Below are 21,115 nucleotides of genomic sequence, written 5' to 3' on the forward strand. Positions count from 1 at the left end.
ATAACTCCCCCATACCACATCTGTCCTCTCCTTCCTCCCTTAATTTTTATCAATGTTTTGTTTAAAATGTTTGTGACTCTTGTTTCTGAATTCAGTATGATCTTACTGCACATTCTGCTAGTTGGATTTATGGATCAAAGATTCAGAACAATACTTGAAGTTCTTTTTTGAAACTTCCAATATTTTTAAAAGGTTGGAACTCATTCTTTTACCTTTTATACTCAAAATGCAAAACAGCTATGAGTCCACATATATAATGAGAGTCCTCCTTGCTTTGACCTTGCCTATGACTATAGAAGATGCATCCTTAATTGCCTGAGAAAATTCCTCTTTTACATTTTATTTTAATGTGTAAAGATAAAAATGCATTGGACTTCTGCTGTGCAGCATATGTGCACACATAAGCAGGTCATCCCACCGCTAGCTGGCGGAACTACAACTCACGTAAGCCAAAGATATGGGGACTAAACCACAGAAATTTTGGAATAAGAGACTAGATTTTGAAGTAGGCACCAGTGCTCAGGCACAAAGTGTCGCATCCTCCTTTAAACAGGGAGATCAGGATGACAGATAAAGCTAGCCCCAGTGTTTATATTCACATGGAGACCTGTCTGCACTCTACAAGCTGACCCTTTCCTTGCAGATGGCTCACAGCTTCCTGAAGCTTCTGAGTGCATATCTGTTTCTTGCAACAGAGGATCACTGACAAACCACATCAGTGTCAGAAGTGACAGCTTTTTATATATAACTACTTTCCAATTCTCAAGCGTTTTCAGAGAAGCAGAAGATAATGGGTACATGATTACTGCTTAAAGGCTGACAGCACCTAAGAAGCCACTTATCAGGCCTGTGCATCTGACTCACAGTGCAGGTGTGTGTGCTTATATGCTCACATTGGACATATGTGTACACACATGCATATACCAAAATCATCTTTTTACACTTAAAAAGTTTTTATGTATGTCTATGTATCATGTGTATTCTTGGTACCCAGAGTCCAGAAGAGGGTTTTGGATTCCTTGAAACTAGAGCTAAGACATTTGTTTGCTCTCAGGGCAATGCTGGGAACTAAACCCAGTCTTCTGGAAGAGCAGCCAGTGCTGTTACCTGCTGTGCCATCTCTACAGCCCCAAGACTTTTATTTTCTTATAGAAGAGTTCAAAAATTATTTGAGCTAGTGACATTGACCTGCTGGCATGACTCAATATTTTCCCTTAATGGCCCAAGGGAGAGGGAATAAATTATAATTTAAACTTGAAGAACAGTATCAGAGAATGTAGAAAACATTTGCAGCAGCTTTATCATTTAACTGAGAGAAATTTACAATTAACCCAGAAAATTGACAGGGAGGGTGATGTCATGACACTAAAATAATAAAACATATAATAAAGCATGAACATATTATACAATGATATTAATAGTATTTCTGTCTCTCAATTGGTGGACAAGTGATCAGGGGAGCGAGGGATTTTTAAGTTAGATACGGTGCTTGGCCCTCTCACATCCCTGTCACTTAGCAGGAGACAAGGTTGAGACAGGACCCTAGGACCTTCTGATCCCAGAGATGGGGCTTTTCCTACTCTATCTGACTTACCCACTTTCTCTGCATTTCACTAGTGAAGAGACACAAAACACTCTTGTCCTAATGCAATTGACTTATCCTCTAGCTGAACATACTTTGTGAGCTTGCTTTTCTACAACCAGATTAAAACCTTTTCCTCAGTCAGCCTGCCATTTTCTCTTCGACTCACACCTTCTGGGTCTTCAGTGGCTTTAAAAATGGCAGCATTTTTCGTGTAAGACATATAATCATTAAGATAAAAGGCTGAAGGGACAATATGAGTTTCTTGAGTCATGTACTCCTTGGGCCAACCTCAGAGTGACAGGGAGAGAAATGAAGTAGAAGGATGGACAAAGATTGTGCTGTCTTGATTGCACTCCCTTCTTCAGGCTTCCTCTCCCATCCCCCTCCTGCATCAGGTACCAGCCAAAATTCGTCTTCCTCTTACATCCTGGATGCTGTTGAATGTTTTTTAAGTGGCACTACTTAGACTGCCCATTTGTCTACCTCTGAGTTCGAAGGAAGACTCACATTACTGATTTTTCTTACCATGAAACTTTTATTTCAGGCCCAAGTAAATTGATGTTCATCTTCAATTCCCCGCATAATCTCCCAGGTGCACTAGCTCTATGTCGATGTGCTTGGCAAGACATACAGCTCCACTGTGGGTGAGATGGGATGTGGTTACTGAAATGAAATATAAAAACCAAGGAGGAAAAATCGCTGCAGCACTCCTTCACCTCATTTCCAAAGGGTCAGGCTGGAATTTATCCTCTGAAGCATCCTCCTCTGCTGTATCTCACCCCAGGGGCAAGCCTTAGATGGTGCTCCTCAGAGACACCAGAATTAATCTTCTAGAAATAATAATGTTCTTTTTTATTATATTTATGTATTAATTCATTCGCTCATTGAACAAATATTTATTGAGTGACCTTTACAGACAAGACACTAAGCTCAATCCCTTGAAGGATAAAACAAAGAATTGGTAAATTGGTGATGTTGAAAGGAAGAAATCAGGCAGTCTGGGAGCTGTGAGCACCCTGAAGCCACCCACATTCTTCCAAAAGGGTCTCAGAAGAAGCCGTGCCAGATGGGCACTTGGGGTTTTGTGTTGTCTGAATAGATGCTGAAGGCATGTGTGGAGCAAATGTGTCTATATGAGCCTTGCAAAATGAGATGGCATGTGCCAAAGGTCAGGGAGATATTAGAGGAATTATAGGAGACCAGCTGTGACTGGCACGGTGTGAACCCATAGCCACTTCAACGCTTAGGACTCCCCAAGCCCAGAAAGGGTTTAAACTTTGAAACCCCTGTCTATAAGGAAAGAAGGCCACATTGCAAGAGGGTCTCAGGGCTCCATTTCCCCTGGTCCAGGACTTATTATAAGTGGCATTAAATTTCAGATTTTGCAGGTTCCAACAGAGGGCTCTAAATTCTCTATGTTATGGAGAAAATGGAGGTTAGGAGGAAAAAAGAATTTCTGTTATGAGTATTGAACAAATAAATTAACCCTCTTGCACTTTGTTCACTAATCTCTATTGGGAAAGGGCATGATTTCTATTAGATAAATATCTTAGTGTAGAAAATGTCTGATTTCCTGCCACTGTAAAGTTAAAGCACTTTGTGGTATTTACCAGCATTCCTTTCTTGAGTAAGCCAACCCAATCACCTGTGTCAGCCCTGAACTTGGGAGCAACAGAAACCAAATGTCTGGCAAAAGGCTAATGGTTTGGAAATAAAAGTAAGGCAGTAAGCTAAAACTGTACTGGGGCTGAGGGGCCCATGCCCTTTCATCCCATTTGTGAACCTTAATCCCAACTCCAACAGTGGTTTGAGAGAAGACAAAGGGAGAAATCTGAGTTTCTATATTAATTTCCTGCTGTAATCAAGCACCAGAAACTTGCTATCATGAAGCTGATATCACAGGTTCTTATTTTACATGTATTCATTTAACAGTGCAGATTCCGAGAATGGCTTCAGGGAGCTAAGGTGTCAGCAGCAATAGCTCAGAGGGAGTTGTAGGTCTATCTTAGTCTTCCTTATTTCAGTGTCTCTCCTCATCTTCCAAGCCGGCAGCTTATGCTTCAAATCCTTTCTCAGTACTATGGTCATGACACAGCCCCAGACTCCTCCCTAAGCAGCTAAATACCCCTTAGTCTTTCTCTTATAAATCATCTGTAATTGGACTGCTAAAGTGCTTGCAATACAAACATAAAAACCTGAATTGGATCCCCAGAACATACATATAAAGCAGCACAAGTTTGTAATCCAAAAGCTGGAAAGCAAAGACAGAAGGATCCTTTGGGCTCCCTAGTCAGATAGATTGACCTACTCAATGAGCTCCATGCAGAGAAAGTCCCTGTCTCATCACAGAAGGAACAATACCTGGGTGTCACTGCTGGCTTTCATAGACGTAAACAAACCTTTTCATCCATTTTTGGATGAACTTTTGTTCTACAAAACTTTTTGTTCGAATAAGGTAACATATTAACAGGTACAAGGGCTAGTACCTGATCGCCTCTGAAAGATTGTTATTTAGCACATGATACTCTCTCTGTTAATTACTAATAAATGGGTATCAAGAATGACCTAAACCAGGATGAGGCAAGCCAGGTACCCAAGGGCACATAGTTTAAGAAGACCTTTAATCCCTGGGTCTTTAGTAAACGTCACACCTGAGGCTGAGACTTGCTTCAATTCCATGCAGTATGCATCTCACCCACCATGCCCTTTGTCTGAATCCAGTTTTGGAAAGGTTCAGGACTTCGGCAAAGCAGTGGTAGAGCAGGGGTGGTGTGTCTAGCCAGGAGCCTTAAGGCAGTCCGCCAAATCCCTGACTGGTGCCAGGAGCTGCGAACTATTTTCATGAATGTCTGCATGTGTATGTGAAAGAGTAACATGGCCATACATAGCAAGGTTGGAACAGAGAGAAATGACATCCCATAAGTCCAAAACTGATATTGCACTCCAGTAACATCCCAGATTGGAACAGACTTCACCCCTCTCCACACACACACACCAAGATGGCTTTCCCTTATTGGGAAATCTGATGCTGGCTAAAAAGATAATGGAGTTTTTCAATAAAAATACCACCAGGAACCAAGCACCAACCTAGGTGCTATACAAGAAAGTACTTGGAGAAAACAGTTCAGTTTTGAAATTCCAGCCTTGGGGAAACTTAGAGAATCCTTGGTACCCAGACCCACCTGTTTGCCAGCTCAGGGCTTCTCCCTCTGACCTAACTCTCCCATGTGCCTCCTCCTTCTCTGGCTCACCCACTCTCAACTAAGAGGACAGTGACTCACACTAATTATACAGTAACATTTTCCCCTAACAGCAGCTGGGACTTTCTAAATTTTTTTGCCAGCTATTTATAACTCACTTAGACAAGGAAGCCTCCTCCCATCCCACCCACCCGAAGTAAAATTTCTCTGGGGTGGATCTGGTTTTATCTAAATTGGTTGGACAGAGTTGCAAAGCATATATAATCCATACTGAAAGAGATAAGGCTTTCTCCTTGTACTGGATATAAAAATAACCAACAGGCAAAATGAACATGGATAGGGGAAATTTAATTTACTTCTCTGCTTAATTAGTAGATGCAAGATAAATGTATCTGCTTAGCTCCCTAATTATAATAATACTTAACAGTTACGTGAAACTCTTCATCATCAAAAATACCACCTTCTCCTGACACTAAATCATTAGTCTTTGCACCCCACTGTGAGCATCTTATCTAAACAGGAGAAAGTCCTTGATTCTGGAGAGGAGCTGAAGATTCAGAGTGAGGTGCCAAGACTTTGCACTATCATTAAGCAAGCTCTTATTACATGTGGCTTTAGTCTCCTGTCCTCGGAACATTCCTGTTCTGCCTGGAACATTCTGCCTTTTAGCAGGTTCAAAAGTCATCATATCCATGATTCACTACTGAGTCTTAGTGCCGTGGACACTTGCTCATCTGACTCCATAGTCAATAAATGAGCAGAGGTGGCAAAGAGAGGACAGAGACCCTGGTCCAACCTTGAAGCAGCCCTAGTGGCTCCCATCAGTATGCTGCTCACGGAATATCTTCACTTACTGCTGTTTAATTGAGAATTTCTACCTTTCCCTTTTTCCTGTAATGGTATCAAGCTCCCAAATTCACTCCTAACAACTTGGAACTCCTGGCGTGAGTCTCAGTCACTAGACATTAGAAATCTGACACAACTAAATCTGTGGCTCTCATAGTCTTTGCACCCTTTACACAAATACTTCTGCCTCAAAGAGAGTAGTATTTAATATTTCACCCTCCTGAACAACAGGAGTGGTATGAGCTTGCTATCCTGCAAAGGTGCATTTTGTCCACCATTTTAAAACTCCTTCACAGGTTCCTCCCTACTCACTCCGTCCATCTTAGTCTATCCTTGACCAAATCAGTGGTCCTTTTCCTTTCTTTCATCCTCCTCTTCCTCCTTTTCTTTTGTTGTTTTATTTCAAGGAAGGGTTTCTCTGTATAACCCTGGGTTGGGTGTCCTAGAACTTGCTTTGCAGACCAGGCTGACCTTGAACTCAGAGACCTACCTGCCTCTGCCTCTGGAGTTCGAGATCTGGGTTCATAAATTCAGATACATTACTCTTATAAAACACTGGAATCATATTATTATTATATTTATGTATTTATTGTTATTATTAGTAGTAAAAACACCAAGTTGAGTCAGCCATATGCTTAGAGCTTGATAGAACTTTAACTCAATTTTCTTATAAAATTAAAATGAATAGATCATTTGTTACAGGCTTATATTTTGATGACTTTAAGAAAGGTGAAAGATATTACCAAACAATGGTGAGAAGCTACAATTTTAGATCTTGCATTTATTTTGTAATCAGGGGTAGAGAAATGGAGATTACTTAGAGTGATTGTCACTTAAATTGCTGTTTTACTATACTTTTCCCCCTTATTTTTATAAACAATAAGTCACATGCTTTTTGTTTAAATTCACAATTTTGAAAGATCAAAACTACTATAATGGGATAAGAGTTATAACCTCTAATTATTATGGCTTAAAGGTTAGGGTTAGGGTTAGGGTTAGGGTTAGGGTTAGGGTTAGGGTTAGGGTTAGGGTTAGGGTTAGGGTTTAGGGTTAGGGTTGTAGTTTTGCAACAGCTTTTTAAAAACTACATAGTAATGCAATGCAAAGGAGCTCTCTATCTCTCTCTATTGGGCTCTATGCTTAGCCATAGAAAAATATAACTCTTGGATTTTCACAAGTCATTTGCCCATGTTTTAACTCAATGCATACTTCTTCTTACAACACATGGTGGATTCAGAAGAAAAGAAGGTAAACACACACACACACACACACACACACACACACACACACACACACACACGCTTGCTATATCTTTCCCAAACTGCCTGTGAGGGAGGCACTTGTCCCTATTCTATAAATCAGAAGCGTGTTTTAAAGTGTCCTGTCTGATCCCATCTCCACTACATACTTTTGTTTTGTACACAGTGCTCCTGTTCAGAGCATCAGTTCACAGGATGGAAAAGGTTATCTTGAAAGACCCTAATTCAGGAAAGACTTAGACAATAGTGTTGTCAGGAAGCAATGAATGCACCAGGATAAGAAGAAGGATCAAACTCAGCTTCATGGAACAGAGAACTGGAATGATGGTCAGTCACAGTCCTGGGTTTTTTCCTATACGGAAGAGAACATACTGAACTTAGCTCTTAGAGAAAATGAATGCCCTCTGAGAAAAACAGCTTCCCAGAAATGAAAGAACAGGAGATGTGGGCTTGTCAAAGATGTTGCAGAAGAAACGCAACTCTCAATCAAATAACTGCTTTTCTTGAGGATACCTCTGAGTCTGACTTCGTGTCTCAGCTCAGCATCAATTCAGTCACTTCTTGAGTGGTGGTGACTTGATTAATAATAACAATGGATGAAAGAAAAATATATTTTATAAAAACTGATAAAATGACAATGCGGAAGATGCTCAGGTGTTCATTTTATAGAAAATGTCTTATTTTCATATTTTAAAAGTCCCTATGTAATAGTAGCAGCTATAATAATAATACCCATTTTTCACTTAATAGTCCCTGGTTACATACCACATGTTTACCTATTTGATCTTCCTAGAATGTTCTCTGCTGTATAATAGAATGATGATGACTAAAGAACTGGTGTACACACACACACACACACACACACACACACACACACACACACACACATACACACACACACATTCATGCACACATGCACACACGCACCCTGTGGTATACATAGTCTCCACAGCTAGTAATTTCCCTGAGTTCAAAATCCTGGGATTCTTTAGTGCACACACTTCTCATAGATAACCAGAGAAACAAATATAGAAATTCAAGGAATTGCAAGCATTGCTCTTCCTCATCCCTGGATGCTGAACTCTGCATTGGATCATGTGGTCCTTGGGAGGAAATGCTAACATTTTTGGTGAGGAAAGGCCACTGTTCCTTTTTAACATCCCCTCTGTCACTGACATGGGAGCACTCTAGTCTGCCTTATGCTGTGTGAACACATGTCTCTGATATGGGAGCATCTCAATCTGCTTTCTCCTGTGTAACCTGTCCCTAACATGGGACTTCCTTTTGTGTGTACACCTCTCTCCCAGACATGGGGATATCTTGGCCTGCCTTCTTTTGTATGTATATGTATCCTTAACATGGGAGCATCTCAGCCTGTCTTCCCATGTGTATACACCATGTTCCTGACATGAAAAAACATCAGCCTGACTTCTCCTGTGTGTACACCTGTTCCTGATATGGGAGTACCTCAGCCTTCTCCAGTGTGTACACTGCTAAGTTTCCTTCCCACAATTCTGACCCCTCCTTCACATTAATATCCTCAAGAAATAAATCTTTACCTGACACTCTTCGATGCTGCTTACTTATTCATGCACAGCTCCGATTCCCCCAAAATCCTAACAACTGTACAACCTTCCCTCTAGCACCCTAAAAAGTTAGAAACAAGCATACTTCCCCTTTAAAGAATGAAAATTTGCTTCACACTGACATATGTTGTATTGACAAAGGGCCGCAGGCCTTTCTCTTTCCAAAATGTTCAAAACAGAAGGTCTCTGTCCAAAATAGGAGTGTATATTACACTGTTCCCAGAAAAGAGGAACCTCATAACCACAAACATTCTATTTCCAAGTTCAGAGCAAACAAAAAAAAGTCAGCCCAGAGGGGATAGATTTGGAAAAAAGAGGGAGCCCGATATGCAAACTTTATTCTATGTTTAAAATTCAGCATATGGGCTGTTCCAATTTTAGGACAGTAAATACTGACTTCTGTATTTTGATAATTAATGACATGAAAAGAAGAGCCAAGCTATATTTGAAGGCCCTGATATGCATTCCTGTTATCACTTTTTGGGTCCAGGAGCCCATTTTTGTTGACAAGATATGAACAATAGTTAGTACTGTCCAAATTCTTCTGTTCTTTAGAAACCAAGTTGGGATAGGGTTCTAAATGTGTGCACTAACACCTTCCCATGAATATCATCTTCCTGAGTCTACTTTTAACAACTTGGTATACCCTAAGAAAGCTACAACCTACTAAATCCAGAATCAGTTAGAGACTTCATTCAGGGATTGAGTTGAGAGCCAATGATGGGGGTACAGCTCCAGAGTCCCAGTGAGTAATCTGTGGGGGCTCAGTAAATGAGTGGATTATCAGTATTTTTTTAATCTAATAAACTCATATTAACTGCTAGAAGACACAAATCACTATTGTTTCCAGGGTTGAGAACATACTGATCTACATTCAGAGTCTATGCTGCTGCCAGGTAGAGAATCCACCTTCCATGGCAGAGATGATAGTCTAGACTGCTTCCTGACTCTCACTATTCAGATTGTACCCCCAATAAAAATTTTAGTTTCCTACTGATTTGAGGTTCCTCTGAAACTCATGCCCTTGTCATACGTAGGTATTTGGACTCAGGATAATCATGACTCATAAACTTAAGTCTGCAAAAAGTCTATACTTTGAATTTTTTCCAATATTTAGCACATGTCACAAAAAATGCAAGCATCAACCAGGACTGTCTAAGTCTTGTTCAATGTGGAGTATGGCTCCTCAAGTCTCCATTTAGTATATAGGAAGCAGTGGACCAGGTATAGAACAACGATCTTTGACTTACAGGTATCTGGTCACACAGATAACTTTTGTCTGTGCTTATCAGCTCCCATTACTAAACTGTTTCTAGGAAAGATATCTGGGCTATTTGCCCAGCTCCCTGGCCTTAGAAATTCTACCTTTTGACCACAGCCAGGCAGTATAGAACACTATGCTCTTTCTTTGGAAAATCATTAGTGTGAAGAATTCTGAGACTTCCAGGGCTGCCTGCATAGACAAATCACCATTAGTCACAGGTATAACTGAATCTTTTCATCCAAAAGATCCTTTTTCATCTTTTGGGTACTGTAGTGGCTATTCCTGGTTATCAATTTGACTATATCTGGAATGAACTATGATCCAGAATTGGAGGGTTCACTTGTGATCCAGATCTTAAGGCTGGAAAACACAAGTTTCTGACATGTATGTTGGCATCTTGAGGCATAGTGGCCATGAAAAACTTTGGCCGAAGGAAGGTAGTACATGTCTTTAGTCCCAGGAGACTGAGACAAAGAGATCTATGAGTTCAAAGTCAGACTGGGACAAAGAAAGTTTCAGATCTAGGCATGGTGATACACACCTTTAATCTGGGCCATGCCTTCTGCTGGAGACCTACATGAGGACATTGGAAGAAGGAAGATTTGCTCTTCTTCTCCTGCTTGCATTTACTTGCCAGCATATCTGTTGGAACCTACTTCTACAGAAGACCAGCTGAAACAACTAGCCTCATGGGACTGAGTAACTACCAGATCTTGGACATCCCATTCACAGCTGACCATCACTTTTGGGTTAGTTGTATTACACATTGTAAGTCATCATAATAAATTCCCTCAACATAGACAGACATTTCAAAATTTCTGTTACTCCAGAGAACCCTGACTAAGACAGGTTGCATTCCACCCCAAAGATTATAGATATCTCTGCACCACCTGCTTTGTTCTGGCAGAAGAGTCTCCTTTCTGTCACAACTTGGAAATCATGATTTCCAAAGTCATCTCAATTGATCATGGAATCTAAACCTCCTTTATATTTGAGTTTGAAAAATCATTTGTGAAACCATGAACTGATGGGTGATAGAAAATGGCTCGTTGGTTATCAGTGTTTCCTGTTTGTTTGGAGGGTCCTACTTTCTATCATAACATTGATGAAAGAAGGTCACAACCTTCAGTAATGCTAGCTCCAGTGGATCCTGAGACATCTCAGGGAGACTATTCATATGCAAGTATCAAAGACAGACACATACAAACACATAATTTTTAAAATAATGTAAAGGGGTTGGGGATTTAGCTCAGTGGTAGAGTGCTTGCCTAACAAGCGCAAGGCCCTGGGTTCGGTCCCCAGCTCCGGAAAAAAAAAAAAAAAAGAAAAAAAGAAAAAAAAGAAAAAAGAAAAAAAAGAAAAAAGAAAAAAATAATGTAAAAATACAAATTAAAGAAAGTGTTGGTAGGCAGAGTGTGTGTGCTTGTGTATGTTCACTTGACCATGTGCATGTGAGAGCGCACACACACACACACACACACACACACACGCCCACACACAAATATACACACACACAGACACACACAAACATGCACAAGTGTTTCATCATTTGTTGGTAATATTTTGTTTCAACCTTCACTAGTTTTTGTACAGGAACTGAGATGATCATATGATATTTTTCTCCTTTCTTCCATTTAATGTAGTAAATTACATGATTGATTTTCAGATGTCGATTCCTGAAGTAAAAGAGTGAACTTAGTTAAAACATACATTTGCTTTTAGATAACACTACATTTGGCTTTAGTGTTTAGAAAGTTTTATCCTATATTCCTCATGTACATTCCTTCTCTTCACAAAGTCCTTATCAAATTTGAATATGAAGTTATTCTTATCTCATAAACAAGTGAGAATATACACTACCCAAAACCTTATGCACCAAAGGTTATAGGAAATTCATTAATAATTTGAAAATAAGGAAGCAACCAAGCTATTAGTTGGTGAGCAATGACACAGTAAGGTATTTTCTGCATTAAAAAGATATAAACCATTAAGAAATATTTTTTTATAATTTAAAGAGGCCAGTCTAAACTAATGTACTGAAAAATTCCAACCATATGATACTCTGCAAAAAGGAAAACCACAGACAGTGAAAACATCACCATGGCCAGCATAATTTTATGCTAAGGAAAGATTATGTGTGAACATGTGTTATTCTGTTTGATATTGTAAGATGGATATATGATGATGTACACTTATTCTAATACATAGACCTGTATGAATCTTTATATAAACTGTGAGTTTTGGTTAATAGAATGTATCATACCATCATTCTAACATTGTTTTAGTTTCTTCTCTGACAAAAACAACTTCAGTTCACACCTAAAGTTTCAGTAGAACCAAAAGTGGGAAGTCAAGGCAGCAGGAGCTTGAAGCAACTGGTCACATCATATGAGCAGGGAGAAGAGAGCCATGTCCATGAGTGGGTGCTCAGCCAACTTGTTCCATTTTATATGGTTCAGGTTGCCTGTTCCAGTAATCATGTAGGTTTTCACACTACAATGAACATAATCAAGATCACCCAGCACACTTATTCCAAGAGGCCCATCTCCAAGGTGATTCTAGTTTTTGTGTAGTTGACAATTGACACTAACACAAATTTTCAAACTAGATGATTGAGAAGTTAAGATAGTATATAGATGTCATTAATGAAGATATGAGAATGACAAATCAGAACATGAAAGCAGGTTGACTGATACAAGACAACATGGAAATTCAAAATAAAGTAAAAAAGCCATCACTACCCATCTAAAAGACTATTTTTAAAAATGGGGTAATGATAAGATCAAGAAGAAATGAGGAAGACCTGGCGATATCTTCATACAATATTGGTAGGATGTAAAATGTGATGACTGCCTCATAAAATGGTTTGGCAATTGGTTGAACAGACACAAACCTATGGTATATTCCCACAGTTTAACCTGGAGCACTCTGTTCTAGGATAATGTTTCTCGTCAGATTATTTGTTATCACAACTGTAACAAGAATTTTCAAATATTTTGTTAGGTATCTAATCACAAAATTTAACACCAAGGTAGACTAAAACCTATTTAAATATGTATTGTTATACTTCATGCCCAAAAGGTGTAGGATATTTTATCTCTAAAGCCAATTTCTTCCATTAGGAATAATGCTTTTTATTGAGAATGTATACTTCAGAAAAACTAAAAATTTGTATTTGTACAAAAATTAATTCATGAGTATTTATGACAATTTTCCAGATTGTCAGGTATGCAAAAGAGATGTTCTTCAAGGAGTTCAAAGAAGCTACATTTTTATAATAGAATCTAACAAAAGAAGAAAAAAGACTCTTGAGAACAACATGGATTAATCTCAAAGGTACTGTGCTAAGGAAAGTCAGTGCCCAAGTATATACAGAGTAGCATCCTTTTGCATTGCATTCTTGAAGACAATGTTCTAGAAGCTTATAGTTGATTAATAATTAGAGATGGGGTTAAGCATGTATTCAAATATTGTCAATGAAAAATGTCATTAATTTTTAAAATGACAAAAATGCCTTGGTAAACAACAATTTTACTTTTTTTATTATGTAGGTGGGGATATTAAAAATGTTTAAAAAATTAAGAAATCAAACTGATGTTACAGAAACAATACCCAAACTATATTCCTAACAGACAATTCAACAAGAAATAAAAAATTTCCAGAATACAAAATAAATTGCAACTAGAACTTCAAATGTAGCAAAAAATAAAAATGTTTGAAAATGAAAGATTAACTATAAGGTTTGATTCATACTTTTATTTGTAGAAAATGATATTTGACTTTCCAAGGAAAATACATTGCCAATGTATTCAAATTCAGAGAATATATAAATGTAAAAATGTGAAAAAACAATTATAGAGGGCTGTATGAATTTAGACACTAAATGTGAAGGAATATGCTTGAGTTTGAATGTAAAATTAGATTAATTGAGCTGTATCTTGAAAACATTGGTAGTAAATGTAGATCAGTCCACAGAGGAAATGAAAACCTCTAGTACTTAGAAACTAGTTGGAAAAACAAAGAATTGATGGAACAAACTGAAAACAACACCCTAAAGTATATATATTAATTCAATCAGTGCCTGGTGAGAGGACTATTCTTTAAATATCTTCCTTTGGATACAAATACAGAACTCACAGATTAGGAGACCAGGAGACATATCTATATGAAGGAATGGTCCACTTGAAATGATAGAAAATCTAAGATTAGAGCTGACAACTTACATACTACTGATTCAACTGATCACACAGTGCAGTGGTGAATCGGTTTGTCTCAGAGACCTAAGATACAACATAGACTTTGATAAATGAATCCCACTGTATCACAAATATACAGCTTAACCTCACTACAGAGGGTAAGAAAGAAAATAACTGGACTCATTATCTTTAGGAAGCACCATTTTTTTTACTAGACAGTCATGAAGCTAGCTAGGGTAGGAGGAATTACAGTTTCTGATATGCAAAAATGTCCCTCAAAGAAAGGCAGGTTTTCATCTTGAAACTACACCATACATATATAAAATATATTCAAAATAACATATGATTAGACCAGAAAACCAGATTTTTTTTCTTTCAAAAATACTTTGAACAGGCCAGGGATGGTATAAAATGACCTATAATGACATCTTAGTAGAGTATCTCAGTAAGACTTATGTTTGAAAATGTATGCATAGATGCATGAACACAGACATGTCGTATCCCAAAGGAGAGAGTGTGATCGCTCGATCTATATTTCTAAACACATTCTGGGATTCTCACAGTATTGAAATTTTAAGAGATAGATTAGAAAACATATAATTATGGAGGATGTCTAATACCATAATGCAAGGAGAGATATTTAAGAGGAGACCATGTCTTAGTGTGTTCTGCCGGAGCCCAAGTACAGAGACCATATTTACAGCTCTCTGCTCCCAGACACCGTGGGAGAGAGACCCGACCGCCTGGTCAGGTGGGCACTCCTGAGGCTGCAGAGCAGAAGAGACCACCAACACTGCCCACCCCTGCCCACATCCCTGGCCCAAGAGGAAACTGTATAAGGCCTCTGGGCTCCCGTGGGGTAGGGCCCAGGAGCGGCAGGACCCCTGCCTGAGACACCGCCGGAACCTGAAGGAAACAGACCGGATAAACAGTTCTCTGCACCCAAATCCCGTGGGAGGGAGAGCTAAACCTTCAGAGAGGCAGACAAGCCTGGGAAACCAGAAGAGACTGCTCTCTGTACATACATCTCGGATGCCAGAGGAAAACACCAAAGGCCATCTGGAACCCTGGAGCACTGAAGCTCCCAGAAGGGGCGGCACAGGTCTTCCTGGTTGCTGCCGCCGCAGAGAGCCCGTGGGCAGCACCCCGCGAGCAAACTTGAGCCTCGGGACCACAGGTAAGACCAACTTGTCTGTTGCAAGAAGGCTGCCTGGTGAAATCGGGACACACAGAGGCAGAATTCCTCTAGGACCGAGCACGTCCTGTGTTTACCGGAAGTCCCACACACTCGGATCCCGGCCCGCAGCAGCTCTCTGCTCCCAGACCCCGTGGGAAAGAGACCTCATCGCCTGGTCAGGTGGGTACTCCTGAGGCTGCATAAGCTCCCGGAAGGGGCGGCACAGGTCTTCCTGGTTGCTGCCGCCACAAAGAGCCCGTGGGCAGCACCCCGCGAGCGAACTTGAGCCTCGGGACCACAGGTAAGACCAAATTTTCTGCTGCAAGAAAGCTGCCTGGTGAACTCAAGACACAGGCCCACAGGAACAGATGAAGACCTGTAGAGAGGAAAAACTACACGCCCGAAAGCAGAACACTTTGTCCCCATAACTGACTGAAAGAGAGGAAAACAGGTATACAGCACTCCTGACACACAGGCTTATAGGACAGTCTAGCCACTGTCAGAAATAGCAGAACAAAGTAACACTAGAGATAATCTGATGGCGAGAGGCAAGCGCAGGAACCCAAGCAACAGAAACCAAGACTACATGGCATCATCGGAGCCCAATTCTCCCACAAAAAACAAACATAAAATATCCAAACACACCAGAAAAGCAAGATCTAGTTTCAAAATCATATTTGATCATGATGCTGGAGGACATCAAGAAAGACGTGAAGAACTCCCTTAGGGAAACACAGGAAAACATTAATAAACAAGTAGAAGCCTACAGAGAGGAATCGTAAAAATCCCTGAAAGAATCGCAAAAATCCCTGAAAGAATTCCAGGAAAACACAATCAAACAGTTGAAGGAATTAAAAATAGAAATAGAAGCAATCAAGAAAGAACACATGGAAACAACCCTGGATATAGAAAACCAAAAGAAGAGAAAAGGAGCTGTAGATACAAGCTTCACCAACAGAATACAAGAGATGGAAGAGAGAATCTCAGGAGCAGAAGATTCCATAGAAATCATTGACTCAACTGTCAAAGATAATGTAAAGCGGAAAAAGCTACTGGTCCAAAACATACAGGAAATCCAGGACTCAATGAGAAGATCAAACCTAAGGATAATAGGTATAGAAGAGAGTGAAGACTCCCAGCTCAAAGGACCAGTAAATATCTTCAACAAAATCATAGAAGAAAACTTCCCTAACCTAAAAAAAGAGATACCCATAGACATACAAGAAGCCTACAGAACTCCAAATAGATTGGACCAGAAAAGAAACACCTCCCATCACATAATAGTCAAAACACCAAACGCACAAAATAAAGAAAGAATATTAAAAGCAGTAAGGGAAAAAGGTCAAGTAACATATAAAGGCAGACCTATCAGAATCACACCAGATTTCTCGCCAGAAACTATGAAGGCCAGAAGATCCTGGACTGATGTCATACAGACCCTAAGAGAACACAAATGCCAGCCAAGGTTACTGTGTCCTGCAAAACTCTCAATTAACATAGATGGAGAAACCAAGATATTCCATGACAAAACCAAATTTACACAATATCTTTCTACAAATCCAGCACAACAAAGGATAATAAATGGTAAAGCCCAACATAAGGAGGCAAGCTATACCCTAGAAGAAGCAAGAAACTAATCGTCTTGGCAACAAAACAAAGAGAGTGAAAGCACACAAACATAACCTCACATCCAAATATGAATATAACGGGAAGCAATAATCACTATTCCTTAATATCTCTCAACATCAAGGGCCTCAACTCCCCAATAAAAAGAAATAGATTAACAAACTGGATAAGCAACGAGGACCCTGCATTCTGCTACCTACAGGAAACACACCTCAGAGACAAAGACAGACACTACCTCAGAGTGAAAGGCTGGAAAACAACTTTCCAAGCAAATGGTCAGAAGAAGCAAGCTGGAGTAGCCATTCTAATATCAAATAAAATCAATTTCCAACTAAAAGTCATCAAAAAAAAAAAAAAAAGGAAGGACACTTCATATTCATCAAAGGAACAATCCACCAAGATGAACTCTCAATCCTAAATATCTATGCCCCAAATACAAGGGCACCTACATACGTAAAAGAAACCTTACTAAAGCACAAAACACACATTGCACCTCACACAATAATAGTGGGAGATTTCAACACCCCACACTCATCAATGGACAGATCATGGAAACAGAAATTAAACAGTGATGTCAACAGACTAAGAGATGTCATGAGCCAAATGGACTTAACAGATATTTATAGAACATTCTATCCTAAAGCAAAAGGATATACCTTCTTCTCAGCTCCTCATGGTACTTTCTCCAAAATTGACCATATAATTGGTCAAAAAACGGGCCTCAACAGGTACAGAAAAATAGAAATAATCCCATGCGTGCTATCGGACCACCACGGCCTAAAACTGATCTTCAATAACAATAAGGGAAGAATGCCCACATATACGTGGAAATTGAACAAAGCCCAACTCAATGATAACCTGGTCAAGGAAGAAATAAAGAAAGAAATTAAAAACTTTTTAGAATTTAATGAAAATGAAGGTACAACATACCCAAACTTATGGGACACAATGAAAGCTGTGCTAAGAGGAAAACTCATAGCGCTGAGTGCCTGCAGAAAGAAACAGGAAAGACCATATGTCAGCAGCTTGACAGCACACCTAAAAGCTCTAGAACAAAAAGAAGCAAATACACCCAGGAGGAGTAGAAGGCAGGAAATAATCAAACTCAGAGCTGAAATCAACCAAGTAGAAACAAAAAGGACCATAGAAAGAATCAACAGAACCAAAAGTTGGTTCTTTGAGAAAATCAACAAGATAGATAAACCCTTAGCTAGACTAACGAGAGGACATAGAGAGTGTGTCCAAATTAACAAAATTCAATAAGATAGATAAACCCTTAGAGACTAATGAGAGGACACAGAGTGTGTCCAAATTAACAAAATCAGAAATGAAAAGGGAGACATAACTACAGATTCAGAGGAAATTCAAAAAATCATCAGATCTTACTATAAAAACCTATATTTAACAAAACTTGAAAATCTTCAGGAAATGGACAATTTCCTAGACAGATACCAGGTACCTAAGTTAAATCAGGAACAGATAAACCAGATAAACAACCCCATAACTCCTAAGGAAATAGAAGCAGTCATTAAAGGTCTCCCAACCAAAAAGAGCCCAGGTCCAGACGGGTTTAGTTCAGAATTCTATCAAACCTTCATAGAAGACCTCATACCAATATTATCCAAACTATTCCACAAAATTGAAACAGATGGATCACTACCGAATACCTTCTACGAAGCCACAATTACTCTTGTACCTAAACCACACAAAGACCCAACAAAGAAAGAGAACTTCAGACCATTTTCCCTTATGAATATCGATGCAAAAATACTCAACAAAATTCTGGCAAACCGAATTCAAGAGCACATCAAAACAATCATCCACCATCAAGTACGCTTCATCCCAGGCATGCAGGGATGGTTTAATATAAGGAAAACCATCAACGTGATCCAGTATATAAACAAACTGAAAGAACAGAACCACATGATCATTTCATTAGATGCTGAGAAAGCATTTGACAAAATTCAACACCCCTTCATGATAAAAGTCCTGGAAAGAATAGGAATTCAAGGCCCATACCTAAACATAGTAAAAGCCATATACAGCAAACCAGTTGCTAACATTAAACTAAATGGAGAGAAACTTGAAGCAATCCCACTAAAATCAGGGACTAGACAAGGCTGCCCACTCTCTCCCTACTTATTCAATATAGTTCTTGAAGTTCTAGCCAGAGCAATCAGACAACAAAAGGAGATCAAGGGGATACAGATCGGAAAAGAAGAGGTCAAAATATCACTATTTGCAGATGATATGATAGTATATTTAAGTGATCCCAAAAGTTCCACCAGAGAACTACTAAAGCTGATAAACAACTTCAGCAAAGTGGCTGAGTATAAAATTAACTCAAATAAATCAGTTGCCTTCCTCTATACAAAAGAGAAACAAGCCGAGAAAGAAATTAGGGAAATGACACCCTTCATAATAGACCCAAATAATATAAAGTACCTCGGTGTGACTTTAACCAAGCAAGTAAAAGATCTGTACAATAAGAACTTCAAGACACTGAGGAAAGAAATTGAAGAAGACCTCAGAAGATGGAAAGATCTCCCATGCTCATGGATTGGCAGGATTAATATAGTAAAAATGGCCATTTTACCAAAATCAATCTACAGATTCAATGCAATCCCCATCAAAATACCAATCCAATTCTTCAAAGAGTTAGACAGAACAATTTGCAAATTCATCTGGAATAACAAAAAACCCAGGATAGCTAAAGCTATCCTCAACAATAAAAGGACTTCAGGGGGAATCACTATCCCTGAACTCAAGCAGTATTACAGAGCAATAGTGATAAAAACTGCATGGGATTGGTACAGAGACAGACAGATAGACCAATGGAATAGAATTGAAGAACCAGAAATGAACCCACACACCTATGGTCACTTGATTTTTGACAAAGGAGCCAAAACCATCCAATGGAAAAAAGATAGCATTTTCAGCAAATGGTGCTGGTTCAACTGGAGGTCAACATGTAGAAGAATGCAGATCGATCCATGCTTATCACCCTGTACAAAGCTTAAGTCCAAGTGGATCAAGGACCTCCACATCAAAGCAGACACACTCAAACTAATAGAAGAAAAACTAGGGAAGCATCTGGAACACATGGGCACTGGAAAAAATTTCCTGAACAAAACACCAATGGCTTACGCTCTAAGATCAAGAATCGACAAATGGGATCTCATAAAACTGCAAAGCTTCTGTAAGGCAAAGGACACTGTGGTTACACAAAACGGCAACCAACAGATTGGGAAAAGATCTTTACCAATCCTACGACAGATAGAGGCCTTATATCCAAAATATACAAAGAACTCAAGAAGTTAGACTGCAGGGAAACAAATAACCCTATTAAAAAATGGGGTTCAGAGCTAAACAAAGAATTCACAGCTGAGGAATGCTGAATGGCTGAGAAACACCTAAAGAAATGTTCAACATCTTTAGTCATAAGGGAAATGCTAATTAAAACAACCCTGAGATTTCACCTCACACCAGTGAGAATGACTAAGTTCAAAAACTCAGGTGACAGCAGATGCTGGCGAGGATGTGGAGAAAGAGGAACACTCCTCCATTGTTGGTGGGATTGCAGACTGGTACAACCATTCTGGAAATCTGTCTGGAGGTTCCTCAGAAAATTGGACATTGAACTGCCTGAGGATCCAGCTATACCTCTCTTGGGCATATACCCAAAAGATGCCTCAACATATAAAAAAGACACGTGCTCCACTATGTTCATTGCAGCCTTATTTATAATGGCCAGAAAATGGAAAGAACCCAGATGCCCTTCAACAGAGGAATGGATACAGAAAATGTGGTACATCTACACAATGGAATATTACTCAGCTATCAAAAACGAGTTTATGAAATTCGTAGGCAAATGGTTGGAACTGGAAAATATCATCCTGAGTGAGCTAACCCAATCACAGAAAGACATACATGGTATGCACTCATTGATAAGTGGCTATTAGCCCAAATGCTTGATTTACTCTAGATCCCTAGAACAAACGAAACTCAAGATGGATGATCAAAATGTGAATGCTTCACTCCTTCTTTAAATGAGGAAAAAGAATACCCTTGGCAGGGAAGGGAGCGGCAAAGATTAAAACAGAGACTGAAGGAACACCCATTCAGAGCCTGCCCCACATGTGGCCCATACATATACAGCCACCCAATTAGACAAGATGGATGAAGCAAAGAAGTGCAGACCGACAGGAGCCAGATGTAGATCGCTCATGAGAGACACAGCCAGAATACAGCAAATACAGAGGCGAATGCCAGCAGCAAACCACTGAACTGAGAATAGGTCCCCCGTTGAAGGAATCAGAGAAAGAACTGGAAGAGCTTGAAGGGGCTCGAGACCCCATATGTACAACAATGTCAAG

The 21,115-nt window shown here is 39.4% G+C and overlaps 2 long non-coding RNA genes across 3 annotated transcripts in view; one reads left to right on the plus strand and one right to left on the minus strand.

The window, feature by feature from the left end:
• LOC146583947 (uncharacterized) overlaps nucleotides 1-21,115 on the plus strand; it is a 412,373-nt gene that overhangs the window by 328,239 nt on the left and 63,019 nt on the right.
• Nucleotides 2,111-21,115, minus strand: part of LOC148000389 (uncharacterized) — a 319,504-nt gene continuing 300,499 nt past the window's right edge. The window contains exon 6 of the long non-coding RNA XR_015639646.1: nucleotides 2,111-2,248. This is a non-coding gene — a long non-coding RNA (uncharacterized LOC148000389). The remainder of the gene's footprint in view (nucleotides 2,249-21,115) is intronic.

This window comes from Rattus norvegicus, chromosome 16, assembly GCF_021556685.1.
Source record: "Rattus norvegicus strain SHRSP/BbbUtx chromosome 16, alternate assembly SHRSP_T2T, whole genome shotgun sequence".
Taxonomy (NCBI): domain Eukaryota; kingdom Metazoa; phylum Chordata; class Mammalia; order Rodentia; family Muridae; genus Rattus; species Rattus norvegicus.